The sequence below is a fragment of the Rhinolophus hipposideros genome (assembly GCF_964194185.1).
Source record: "Rhinolophus hipposideros genome assembly, chromosome: 3".
Classification (NCBI taxonomy): Eukaryota; Metazoa; Chordata; class Mammalia; order Chiroptera; family Rhinolophidae; genus Rhinolophus; species Rhinolophus hipposideros.
In genome coordinates, this window is record NC_138049.1 from 36,720,004 (window position 1) to 36,731,682 (window position 11,679).

At 34.3% G+C, this 11,679-nt stretch overlaps 1 pseudogene across 1 annotated transcript; it reads left to right on the top strand.

Moving 5' to 3' along the window:
• The first annotated feature begins 4,282 nt into the window (after positions 1 to 4,282).
• LOC308492102 (small ribosomal subunit protein eS24-like) lies at positions 4,283 to 4,669 on the top strand (annotated as a pseudogene). The gene has a single exon. The product of its transcript is annotated as a small ribosomal subunit protein eS24-like (transcript).
• Positions 4,670 to 11,679: the final 7,010 nt, after the last annotated feature.

The window sequence follows — 11,679 nt, forward strand, 5'->3', positions numbered from 1 at the left end:
TGTTGAAACGGACCTGTGTGCCAGAACCTGGAGAGGTCTTGGTGATGCGAAACATTCCTTTAAAAATTTAGTATTAACTATTGATCACTACAGATATACGAGTCTATAATTACAAAGAAAGTATGTTTTTTCTTTAAGGAAGCCTCTTAAAATTTTCATGTGAATAAACTGAAAGCTCAATCAAAATATGCTTGTGTTCTCATATTTTCTAACTCCTACAATGTTAATGTTGTTAATTGTACTCTTAATATATTTTGAATAAATTTAACTCCACTTTTCTGCCAATTTAGTAATTGTGAACCTGCCATATTTGTCTCAAAATAAAGGATGAAAACTGAATACTACAATGAAATGCTTAACTCTGTATTTCGTATTTATTCTGTTAACCTATTATTGAAACACTTTGAATAGTGTCTACATGTGACCTGCATACTGTCACAATACTATATTCTAAATTGAAATGAAATGATAGATACTATAAATATTTGATGTCCTTTCTCCTATTATTCTCTATGTATGCTTTTCATCTTTATGCCACATGACCATTCTGCAAATAGTAGGATGAGATTTCATATTTGCTAAGAGATTTCTTTTCTAAATATTTCAGAAATGCTCAGGAAGTCAATAGTTCAGCCGTTGAAAGTTTCTAAAGCCATTGCATAAATTATAGAAGCTTTTAAAATCCTCACCATAAAAGTCTCATAAAAGGTTATTATCATATTTAAAATTCGCTGTGAATTTATATTTTTGAGCAGAAAACTGGTTGAAAGTTATCTTTAAGCTACTGTAATTCCCAGGTGTATTTCCAATTAATTAGTCATGTCAAAATAGGTCTGTTGAAATTAAATTACCTTTTTTCTCTCTTTACAACACATTTCCAAATCTGGGAGGAAAGAGATTCAATAAAATACCAGCAACACGTTTCCTATTCTCTAAAATATGAATGGTAAATAAAATGGTATTTACCTATTTCTAAAGGTATACACAGACTTTTTTTTATAGATTTAGCTTTGTCATTCACTGGTCTAATGCTGACCTGTATGAACAAAAATAAAAAATGACGCAAAGTGGTAGCCATAAGCCCTTCTTTCCCTGCATCTGTACAGCACATATTCTGAGCCATCCCATAACACTCACTACTTCCTATGATGGTTTGTGTTATGTGTGTTAAGTCTTATCTCCCCTACTACAACACAGCTATTTAAGGTCCCTTCTCTTATTTATAATAGCTTTTGATCTCCACTGTGCCTAGCCTTGATTTTGTACATATGTAACATTCAGTACATTATTAATGCTTAAAAAAAATCCGTCCACTAAAGAATATTTGAAGAGCAGAGTAAACAAAACAAAACAAATGAAATATATTTTCTTCACCTAAATATAACAGAGATAATGTTTAAAAATATTACCCCTCCTGTTGTATACCTGAAACTAATATAATATTGTATATCAACTATAATTAAAAAATAAAAAAATATTAAAAAATACAAATAAATAAAATATTACCCCTCCTTTACTTTTTTCCTGTTTGTGGCCATTTTTATATAGTTATAAGCATAATGTATGCATAATTTGTATATAAAATTAGACATTATAACATGAAAAGTCTCCATGTCATTTTAAAATTATAAGAAATAGTCAAAAGCTACATGACATTTCACTTAGAGGATATTAAAACATAAAATTATTAACCATTCTTAGTTGTGAGGTGTAAAAGTTGTTGCTAGTTAAGCTGAGCCTCTAAACCCCCAGTGTTTTTGAAATGCTGTGAGTCATTTTGAGGATAGCAGTGTGGTCAGTGAATTCTTGATAAGACCACCTCTCTAAAGGTAGGCTTTACGATGTACTGTACCCAACTAAAGGATCTTTGTGTTATCCACAGCTCCGACATGTGAGATACTGCGCTTCATCAGATATTATTGGCAGTTTTGTTCCCAGGCTTTTCTACCTTTACCACCCACACAACTGACCTTCTCAAGAAGAGGAAGCAATTTGTAGTTTATAGCACTTGAAGCCCTCCATGCCTCAGTTTATTCCTAGTAGACACTAAGTCACCCCATAGTTATACTGGTAACTGGGATGCTTCCAATTAAAGAGAAATGAGCCTTTAAGAGAAGATCCCTGTTCCTGGGACTTCCAAACCCATAACAACATATGTATACGACTGTATACAACTACATGGGTACCCAGAGTGATCTCTCCAGTATCTGCCTCTTATTTACACACTTAATCCCAACAACCACGCTGCTGTTCTGGAGGCTAGTCTCTATTCTGTGCTATACATTTACCTCTCTGCTTGGTCCTTTTGAACCTAATGGTCCTGTTGGATGACTTTTTATTTGGAAAGGGGTAGGAAATCTCCTCCTAAGTTCTGCCATGGACACTGCATGTTCTGGCATGCTCCATTCCAACACTGGGGCCCACATCTCCAAAGTTCCTTCCAGGTTGGTGCCCTAGACCACCTTCCTGTGTAGGAGAAAAGATCAGACACTGACTATTTGGTAGATAACTTTCACATTTTCAAATTGTTATGAGTACCGTTTTTAAATTTTTATTATTTTCTTTAGGGACAAGTCCATGAATTTTTACTAATGTTTCCTTAGACATTTGAAAAGAAAGTGAGATATACGTACTTAGAGTAAAAAAGTTTGTATAAATTTATTAATTTGAATACTTTAATACATAAATTGTTAATGATTAATCTATTATTACTGCCCTGTCATAATTACATACTTTAAAATGGTCTTTGTATTTTAAAGTATTGTTTTTGTCTTACATAGATATCAGTGTATTATTATGCTGTCTTCAATATTGATTTGATTATGGCATTTATAAAACGTTCACCACAGCTTTGTCAGAGAGTAATTCTCTATGAATATTACTGTTATGGTTATTTTAACAGAAATGAAATAGTGGTTTTAGAAAGTGGAAATGAAATGTCATGTGAAATGATATTCTGCATCTGTTTGGGACTGTTTTCAGAGGCAAGTACCAGATATCTGACTTACAGTGCATTAGCCAAATATGAATTTACTTTTTCCCACATACCAAGTTCAAAGTTGGCAGCACCTAGATAAGAAAAAGAAAAATTCTTCAGCAATCCACAGACTTCTGACTATGTCACATGGGATGGAACTGTCACATGGCCCCCTATACGCAAAAGAGGCTAAAATGGAGATCCTTTTAGCAGGCCATTTGGCATCCTAAACAAAAATCAAGGTCCTATTTAAAAAAGAAGGGCAGAGAGGATATTGGGTAGGCAACAGATATTATCTTTCATGTCTGCTTTGTTCCTTTAGATGTCTTTTATCATTTGTGTGATCTTTATTACTGCTTTATTTTTCTCTTATGTTATTTTCATTGTTTGACTACCTTACCAGGACTTTATTATTGTTACTATTATTAATAACTATTAACTTTAGTCTTTATGTTATTTGGTATATAGTCCAAGTTATGGAAAATCTCTGTTAAAATCAAACTTTTCTTGAAGAAAATCCATACTGTCCAAAGTATTTTCAGGGTAGACAGAAATAAAGGATCCTTTAGGAATCAGTGGATTCAAACCAAAGAACCTTTTCCATTAAGTTCAGGAATTTATATGTTTATCATACTCATAGATGGTCAAAAACCCCAAAATATGCAAATTTCTTTGAAAGTTAGTTTTCTTGGCATTCTGCAACTCAAAGTAGGCCAAATGTATACAGAGGTATACAAAATGTTCCATGCATTTCTTATAATTCCTATTAATGGGAATATTTTCTAGAATTCATACTAGAGCTGATTACCAATTATATCTGATAATTAAGTGGAAGCATTTCACATATTTTTTCAAGTACAGCAATGTCCTAATGACATAATTTTTCTGCTGAATTTTGTCCACAAATATAATTTTTAAGGCAATATGAAGGAAATTACAGCTCAAAACATTAAGGTATCATGGTCACAAACCTTCTGAAGCCTGTCAATTGACCCAAAGTGCCAAGTACAGAACTAGTGCTTTATAGATATTGGTTCAGTTAAGCCTCAGGTTAAAAACTTGACTGATGTCATGGTTCCTCATCTGGAGATGAGGAAATCAAGGCTTAGACTAGTTAAGAAAATTTCTCAAAGTGAAACCATTAATGCGGGGTTATAGCAAGAACTTAGACCTAGACATGCCTTAATTTCAAAGCCATTGTGCTTAACCTCTTGCCAGCTTGCCTCTCCTATGACCAGACAGTCCAGCTATCTTGAAAAGAACAACAATGTTCCCTCCCTGGCTGCTTGAGGCTCAGCTGCCATCATGAATGACACAGTAACCATGCGGACCAGGAAGTTCATGACCAATAGACTATCCAATGGAAACAAATGGTCATCGACGTCCTTCACCCTGGAAAGACAAGAGTACCTAAGATAGAAATTCGGGAAAAACTAGACAAAATGCACAAGACCACACCAAATGTCATCTTTGTATTTGGATTCAGAACCCATTTAGGTGGAGACAACTGACTTTGGCATGATTTATGATTCCTTGGATTACGCAAAGAAAAATGAACCCAAACATAGACTTGCAAGACATGGCTTGTATGAGAAGAAAAAGCCCTCAAGAAAACAGTGAAAGGAACCCAAGAACAGAATGAAGAAAGTGAGGGGGACTGCAAAGGCCAATGTTGGTGCTGGCAAAAAGTGAGGTGGAGATTGGACGACAGAAGGAATGAAAATTCGTCAGTGACTTTATCTGTGGTGACTAAGCAGATTTTTCATGAAAGGACTAATAAACTAAGAACTTGGAAAAAAAAAAAAGAACAATAGTCAGCAGGTACAAGCAGGACTAAGAGTCTAAAAGGAGGAAGAAAGGATCATTTTACAAGGTTTGTGGACTTTCCAACCACACAAATTGTGGTTGGAATAGTTTCCATGATCATTCCCTATATGAACAAAACTAAGTAGTGTAAGACAATGGATGTGTGTGTGTGTGTGTGTGTGTGTGTGAAAATTTGATAGTTGCCATTTTAATAATTAACTACATAATCAAATCAAATTTTATTAGTAAAAAACAAAGGAAATATTGTTTGAATCAATAGTGATTATATAAAAGAAACTCATAATTGAACATTTTTTAGGGAAAAAAAAAGGGAGCAGTCAATGATTTATAAAGAAGATTTAAAAAACTAAATTTTAAACTGGGTACTGGTAGTCAAAACTACTCGAAGAGTTAGTGTCTGATAAGTGAGTCTCCCACCTAGATTATAAAGTCCCTGAAGATAAAAGTTAATTAAAATTTCATTTTACAAAGACCAAACTGGTTCTGCAGACATAGATTAATTAGATCTCTAAATCTTCCAAACCATTTATTGAGGAAAAAACAAAAACACAGGTCTAATGGAGCCTTTAAAATTTAGAGGCAAGAAAAGGAAATTGTTGAGAGAATTCTAAAATTATCCCTGAAACCGAAGATGCATCTATTTTCACTAAGAGAAGAGTTAACCATCCTGAGTGCACTACAGCAACTATGAAAGTTCTGGATGAGATAATACATGTGTTTTGAAAGGAGAAGATATTGCCTATCTGGAGAAACTATGAATGAATGTTTACTGGAACTCTTTTGTTGCCATTCCTTTCTATTAATCTCACATATATAAAAATAAGGTCCATATTTTTAGTTGACAGTTACACTTTTTGAATCTTTTCTCCTCATTTAAAAATGACTACAAAAAATATCAGGCAGGGTTGCTGTGGGGATTAGCTGTGAGATATATATATATATATTCCAGAACCTGGGCATAGATTAGATTACCAGTGATTATTGTTATTGTTGTTATACGTAACATAAAGGAAATTATTTGAAGAGAAGAAATCAGATCCTAGGTGAAATTCATATATAATGATTAGATTATCAGTGAACATTATTGTTGTTTTGTTAACAGAAAAGAATTAGAATCTTTAAAAAGAAGAAATCATATCACATGTGAAATACACATATATTAGCAGTTGGTGGAGAGAGGAGGTGAGTTGCAAAACACAAGATACGACAAGCATAAAAGGAGGGTAGAGAAGATAGTTTATGGAGAAGACAAGAATTAGGAAGCAAAAAGAAGCTGTGTAGAAGATAAGAGGTAAGCACTAGAAGGTTGAGGGTCATACATTATGATTGAGATGAGATTTTAAGACGTACCAATGGAAATACAGTAATAGGAAGAGGTATGGATATACAAGAAAGAAAAAGGAGTCAGACATGTTAATATGATCAGGATATGTTTCCTGAGTTAGTTTTATGGTTGCAAATTGTTCTTGTTACTTGATAATGAAATTCAAAATAAACTCAACTTAAAATACAGTTATTACTCTCCCAAGGATTTTAAAATACAAGCATAAAAATCCTACAAATAATACAGTACATGAAGTCTCTTATGTTCTGAAATTAAAATGCATTATAATGTGAAAGGATAGAGAAAACCATTTTTGTTTTGTTTTTCCACTTATTTTTATATACTATTTAGATCATAAATCAGTACTGATGGTGAGTATTTAAAACCTAAATAAGAATTTCCACTTCTGACTATAATAGTGAAATTGATACTGGCCTTGCCTCCCACAATAAACAAATAGAAAACTGGATAAAATATATAAATATCTTCACAATATCAGTTAACAAGTAGTACAGGGCTACGATCCCTTTAAGAAAGGAGACAATTGATGTCAGCTCTATAATCACCTGGTTATCTCCCTGGAAGTTTTTTCTAGACCACAGGTTGGGGAGGAGGATCCACATATAGCCTGATGATTTCCCTGCTTGTGAAACAGATATTGGAATTTAGGTTGTCTTAGGCAGATGTGCTGAATTCTCTGTTATGAATGAATAAGGTAAATCTTTATGAGGCAAAAAAGAATTGGTCACCTGTAAGCTAAACAATTTCTAGAGTTCACATGGAGCTGACAGATTTCAAGTTCCTACTATCAGACTAAAGAGACCCCGCTGAACACTAAGGTATACAGTGTAGAGCCGGGAAGCATAACATCATATAGTATAGTAGGGCTAAACTGGAACTAGAATAGACTACTCAAGACCCACATTACCAACGCTGAAAAACAAGTCTCAAGAGTCTCAAGCTGACTCATAAACAATTTTACCTACCAGCTGCAACACCCTCACTGGGGTGGAAAATGTCCAGATACTAATGAACATAACCTGTGATATCAGCATCAAATCAAAATTATTAAACAAGTGAAGAAGCAACAAAATGTGGCTATATGAAGATAAAAATAAGTAAAAAGAAAAAGATCCAGAAATGATAGAGATGATGAAATTATCAGACAAAGACTTTAAAACAACCATTATTTAAAGAATATTTGGAAGGAGCTCAGGAAAGTGGGATAACCATGGGATTGACAGGCAATCTTGAGATTTGTGGCCATAAAATAAACACGAGAGTAAATCCACAGATGTAGTTAAGGAATCGGCAAATATTGGATTTAAACAGAATTGAGGCTTTGCCAATTTCTTTAATTTACTTTAAGAAAATGAGAAGAAATGCTAATTCAAACTTACAATTATTTGGGAAACAGAAATGTCTGTCTTAAAATGGATGATTGCATAATTTTCACAAGCAGCATGAGTAAGCGTTTAAAGTTGCAGTTTTCGCAACATAATTGAACCTGGTGGGTTGTTAGGATCCAAAGATGCATGGGCAGTGCTTTAGAAACCATGAAGTGCCATGACAAGTATGATTATGGCATTCCTAATGAGGACTATTTATGATAATGAAGAGGAAGAAGGGTGTGCTGAGTCAGAAGACCAGAATCACTGTGTCCAGTTCAAAGTGTCACACCTACATTAACATGAAAACAAAACACTAGAATCTATAAATATGAGCAGCAATAACTGTTTGCCAGTTATCTGACCAAATTGTTCTCTCTAAAGTTCATTTCAGCCAGCCATATAGTTCCTGCATAATTAATTTTCCTTTAGAACCATAAGTATTATTATATCCACTTTACTGATATGAAAGAGAAGAAGGAAACAATGATAGAGGTTCAGTGCAATCACTATCAAAATCCAAATGACATTTTTGCAGAAATATAAAGATTCATTGTAAAATTCACATGGAATCTCAAGGGATCCTTTAGAGTCAAAACAATCTAGAAAAAGAAGAGCAAAGTTGGAGGACTCGCACTTCCTTATATCAAAACTTATTACAAAGCTATAGTCATCAAAACATGTAGTACTGGCATAAAGTACCAGTAAAATGGAATAGAGAGCTGAGTAGTAAACTCTCACAGGTATGGTCAAATGATCTTTGAGAAGGGTAACAAGACTATTACATGGGGAAAGCATAGTCTTTTCAACAAGTAATGCTGGAAAAACTGGATACCCACATGAAAAAAAAAAAAATGAAGTTGTAACTTTACCCAATGCTATATATAAAAATTAAGTCAAAATGTATCAAAGACCTAAAAGTAAGAGCTAAAACCATAAATCTCTTAGAAGAAAATACAGGGGGAAAGCTTCATGATATTGGATTTGACAATGATTAATTTGATATGACACCAAAAGCATAGCAACAGAAACACAAATAGACAAATGAGACTACATTAAATTTAAAAACTGCTGAGCAAAGAACACTATCAAGAGTGTGAAAAGGCAACCCATGAAATGGGAGAATATATTTGCAAACTATTTATTTGATAAGGAGTTAACATCCAGAATATATAAAGAACTCCTACACCTCAACAACAGTAAAAAACAAACCACCTGAATAGACATGTTCTCCAAAGAAGTACAAAATGGCCTATAAACACAGGAAAAGATGCTCAACATCACCAATCATTAGGGAAGTTTAAATCAAAACCACAATAAGATATTCCTTCACACCCATTAGGATGGCTACTATCAAAAACAGAAAATAAGCTTGGTGAGGATGTGGAGAAATTGGCATCCTTGTGCACTGTTGGTGGGATTATAAAATGGTGCAACCACTATGGAAAACAGTATGGGGTTCCCTCAAAAAATTAAAAATAAAACTGCCATATGATCCAGCAATCCCACTTCCAAAATAATTGAAAGCAGGGTCTCAAAGAGATATTTTCATACCCACTTTCAAATGCAGCGCTATTCACAATAGCTTACCAAAATGTGGGTAAATGACCTAAATGTCCATCGATGGATGAATGGATAGAAAAGAAAATGTGATATATAAATGTAGTGGATTATTCCACCTAAAAAAAGAAAGCAAATCCTGTCATATGGTACAAACATGGATGAACCTTGAGGACACTATGCTAAGTGAAGAAAGCCAGTAACAAAAAGACAAATATTGTGTGATCCCACTTACAAGAGGAATTACAGTACACAAATTCATAGAAACAGAAAGTAGAATGGTAGTTACCAGGGGCTGGGGGCAGGGGAAAAAGGGAGTTGCTTTTTAATGTGTATAAAATTTCAGATTTGCAAGATGAAAAAGTTCTGGAGATCTGCTCTACAATGTGAATATACTTAACATTATTCAACTGTACACTTAAAAATGATTGAGATGATAAATTTCAGGTTATGAATTTTTTGCAACAATAAAAAAATCACTTATTCCTATCCTGAAGAGTAATGTGTTTACTTACCTCCAGTGCTTCCTTAAAGGTAGTGGATGATGGGAAGGAAACTTGAGCCCTGTGCTGAAGACAAGCATACATCTCATTTCACATTCAAACAAGAAACAGAGAAGAAACTTGTGATCACACTGTATCAACTTATTAACAATGAGTTAGCTTTTGAAAAATGTTTGAAAACTGAATATGAAATTCATTGGAAAGAACTCTGATATTATTACCCACTTGTAGAACTCCAGTGCAACAACACTGTTGGCACTTAATAAAGAAATCTCTAAATATAGAAGCATGGCAGTGGATATCATAGTCATGGGAATGGTAGATCCTGTCTGTTTTCTCCTGTGGAAATAAGCACGTTCAGTATTTCAGGAAGATTTTGACAGAGACTTTCTTCATGAATTTGAATCAGTCTGATGATAAAGGCCAGATCATGCTGAGAAAGCAACAAAGGAGATGGTATATCTAAAGAGTCTATGAAGAAGAAACAATAATTTCTACTAGAAGTGGGAGATCCAGCATCAGTGTAGGAGGATAAACCAGATGGGAAAACCACGTGGTGCACTTAGGTATGTGCTAATGATCTCAATTTCAAACTGTCTGCAGAATAGGCCTGTGGTGAATGGAGACAACTGATATTCAGGAGGCCTCGTCTAAGGAGATGCATTAATGATTCATGGTGAGATTTCTGTATCAAGTCAGATAATCAGAAAACCACGAAGTCAGCTTGCATAATTTGGTTTCATTATTTAATAGGCTTATCCCGCTTATAAAGCATCAGTAAACATTTAGTGAGCATTTAACTATTCTAAGTATCAGGGACATGACAATTAATAAAAAGATATAGCTATTTTCCTATAGGAGCTTATAGTCCAGTTAAAGAAACTGACCCATACATCAATCAATTCAATGTGATATTGCAAGTGCAGTGATAAGGTCTGAGTAGAGTGCCAGGAAAGCAGACGTTTAGGGAAGAAGTCTTGATGCCTGACCTCAGGCACAACAGATGAATATGACACAGCTGGGAATATTAAGATACTTTGGTAATGAATGGCACTGTAGAGAGAATCTTGGAAGGTGGGAAACACATGATAAGTGGGGGAAATGCAAACAGTTCAGTGCAAGGTGAAGACAGAAGAGATTAGAATGTCTACCTGAGCCACAGTGGACTCATCAGCCACACTAATGCAAGGCCTTTTGTTCCACCTAGGGTTGGTATAAGACATGGCTTTTCCTTCTGCTTTGAAGACACCTCCTGCAGCTCTCCCACAGCCTCTCCTTCTCATTCTTCAGTTCTCAGCTCAAGAGGTTCCTCCCCACAGAGGTCCTGACAACATTCAGCTAAAGCAGGGTCCTGCTCCCTCCTTTTCTTCTATGAAATCTCCCGGACATATTTTAGCAGCTAGTCCTTTTCTTTGGCAGGCTCTCAAAGAACTGTGTATATGCCACTCTAAAAGACTTAAAATACAGTATTTAAATGAGAGTATCTGTTTATTTTCTTTTATCTCCTAGATTGTGAATTCTTAAAGCAGGGTTGGCAACATAGGCCCACCATCCAAATTCAGCCCAAAGCTTGTGCTTCTATAGTCTACAAGCTAGGAATGGTTTTTATATTTTTAAATAGTTAGGAAAAAAACTCAAAATAAGGATATTTCATGACATCTGCAAATTATATAGAATTCAAATTTCCATATCCATAAAGTTTTATTGGAACACAACCACGCTTGTTCATTGTGGTTGCTTTTGCAATAGAGTTGAGTAGTTGTGAACACGATATTCTGCAAAGTCTAAAATATTTACTCTTTGGACCTTTACAGAAAAAGTTTGCCAACTTCCCTTTTAGAGGGCAAAGATTATATTTTATTCTTTTTAAATCATTGCTTAATGCATAGTACCATTAACATAGTACTATACTTAATGCATAGTACTTAATGCATAGTATTACCATTGCTTAATGCATAGTAGGTAGCTAGTGAATATTTGTTTAATATTTGTACATTTCCCAGAAGTGTTAGAAAAGAAAACCACTTTTTAAAAAATTCTCTATATAACCAACAAATCTGAAAACATTTTTTCCGTAAAGATATATTTGCTACGATGTTT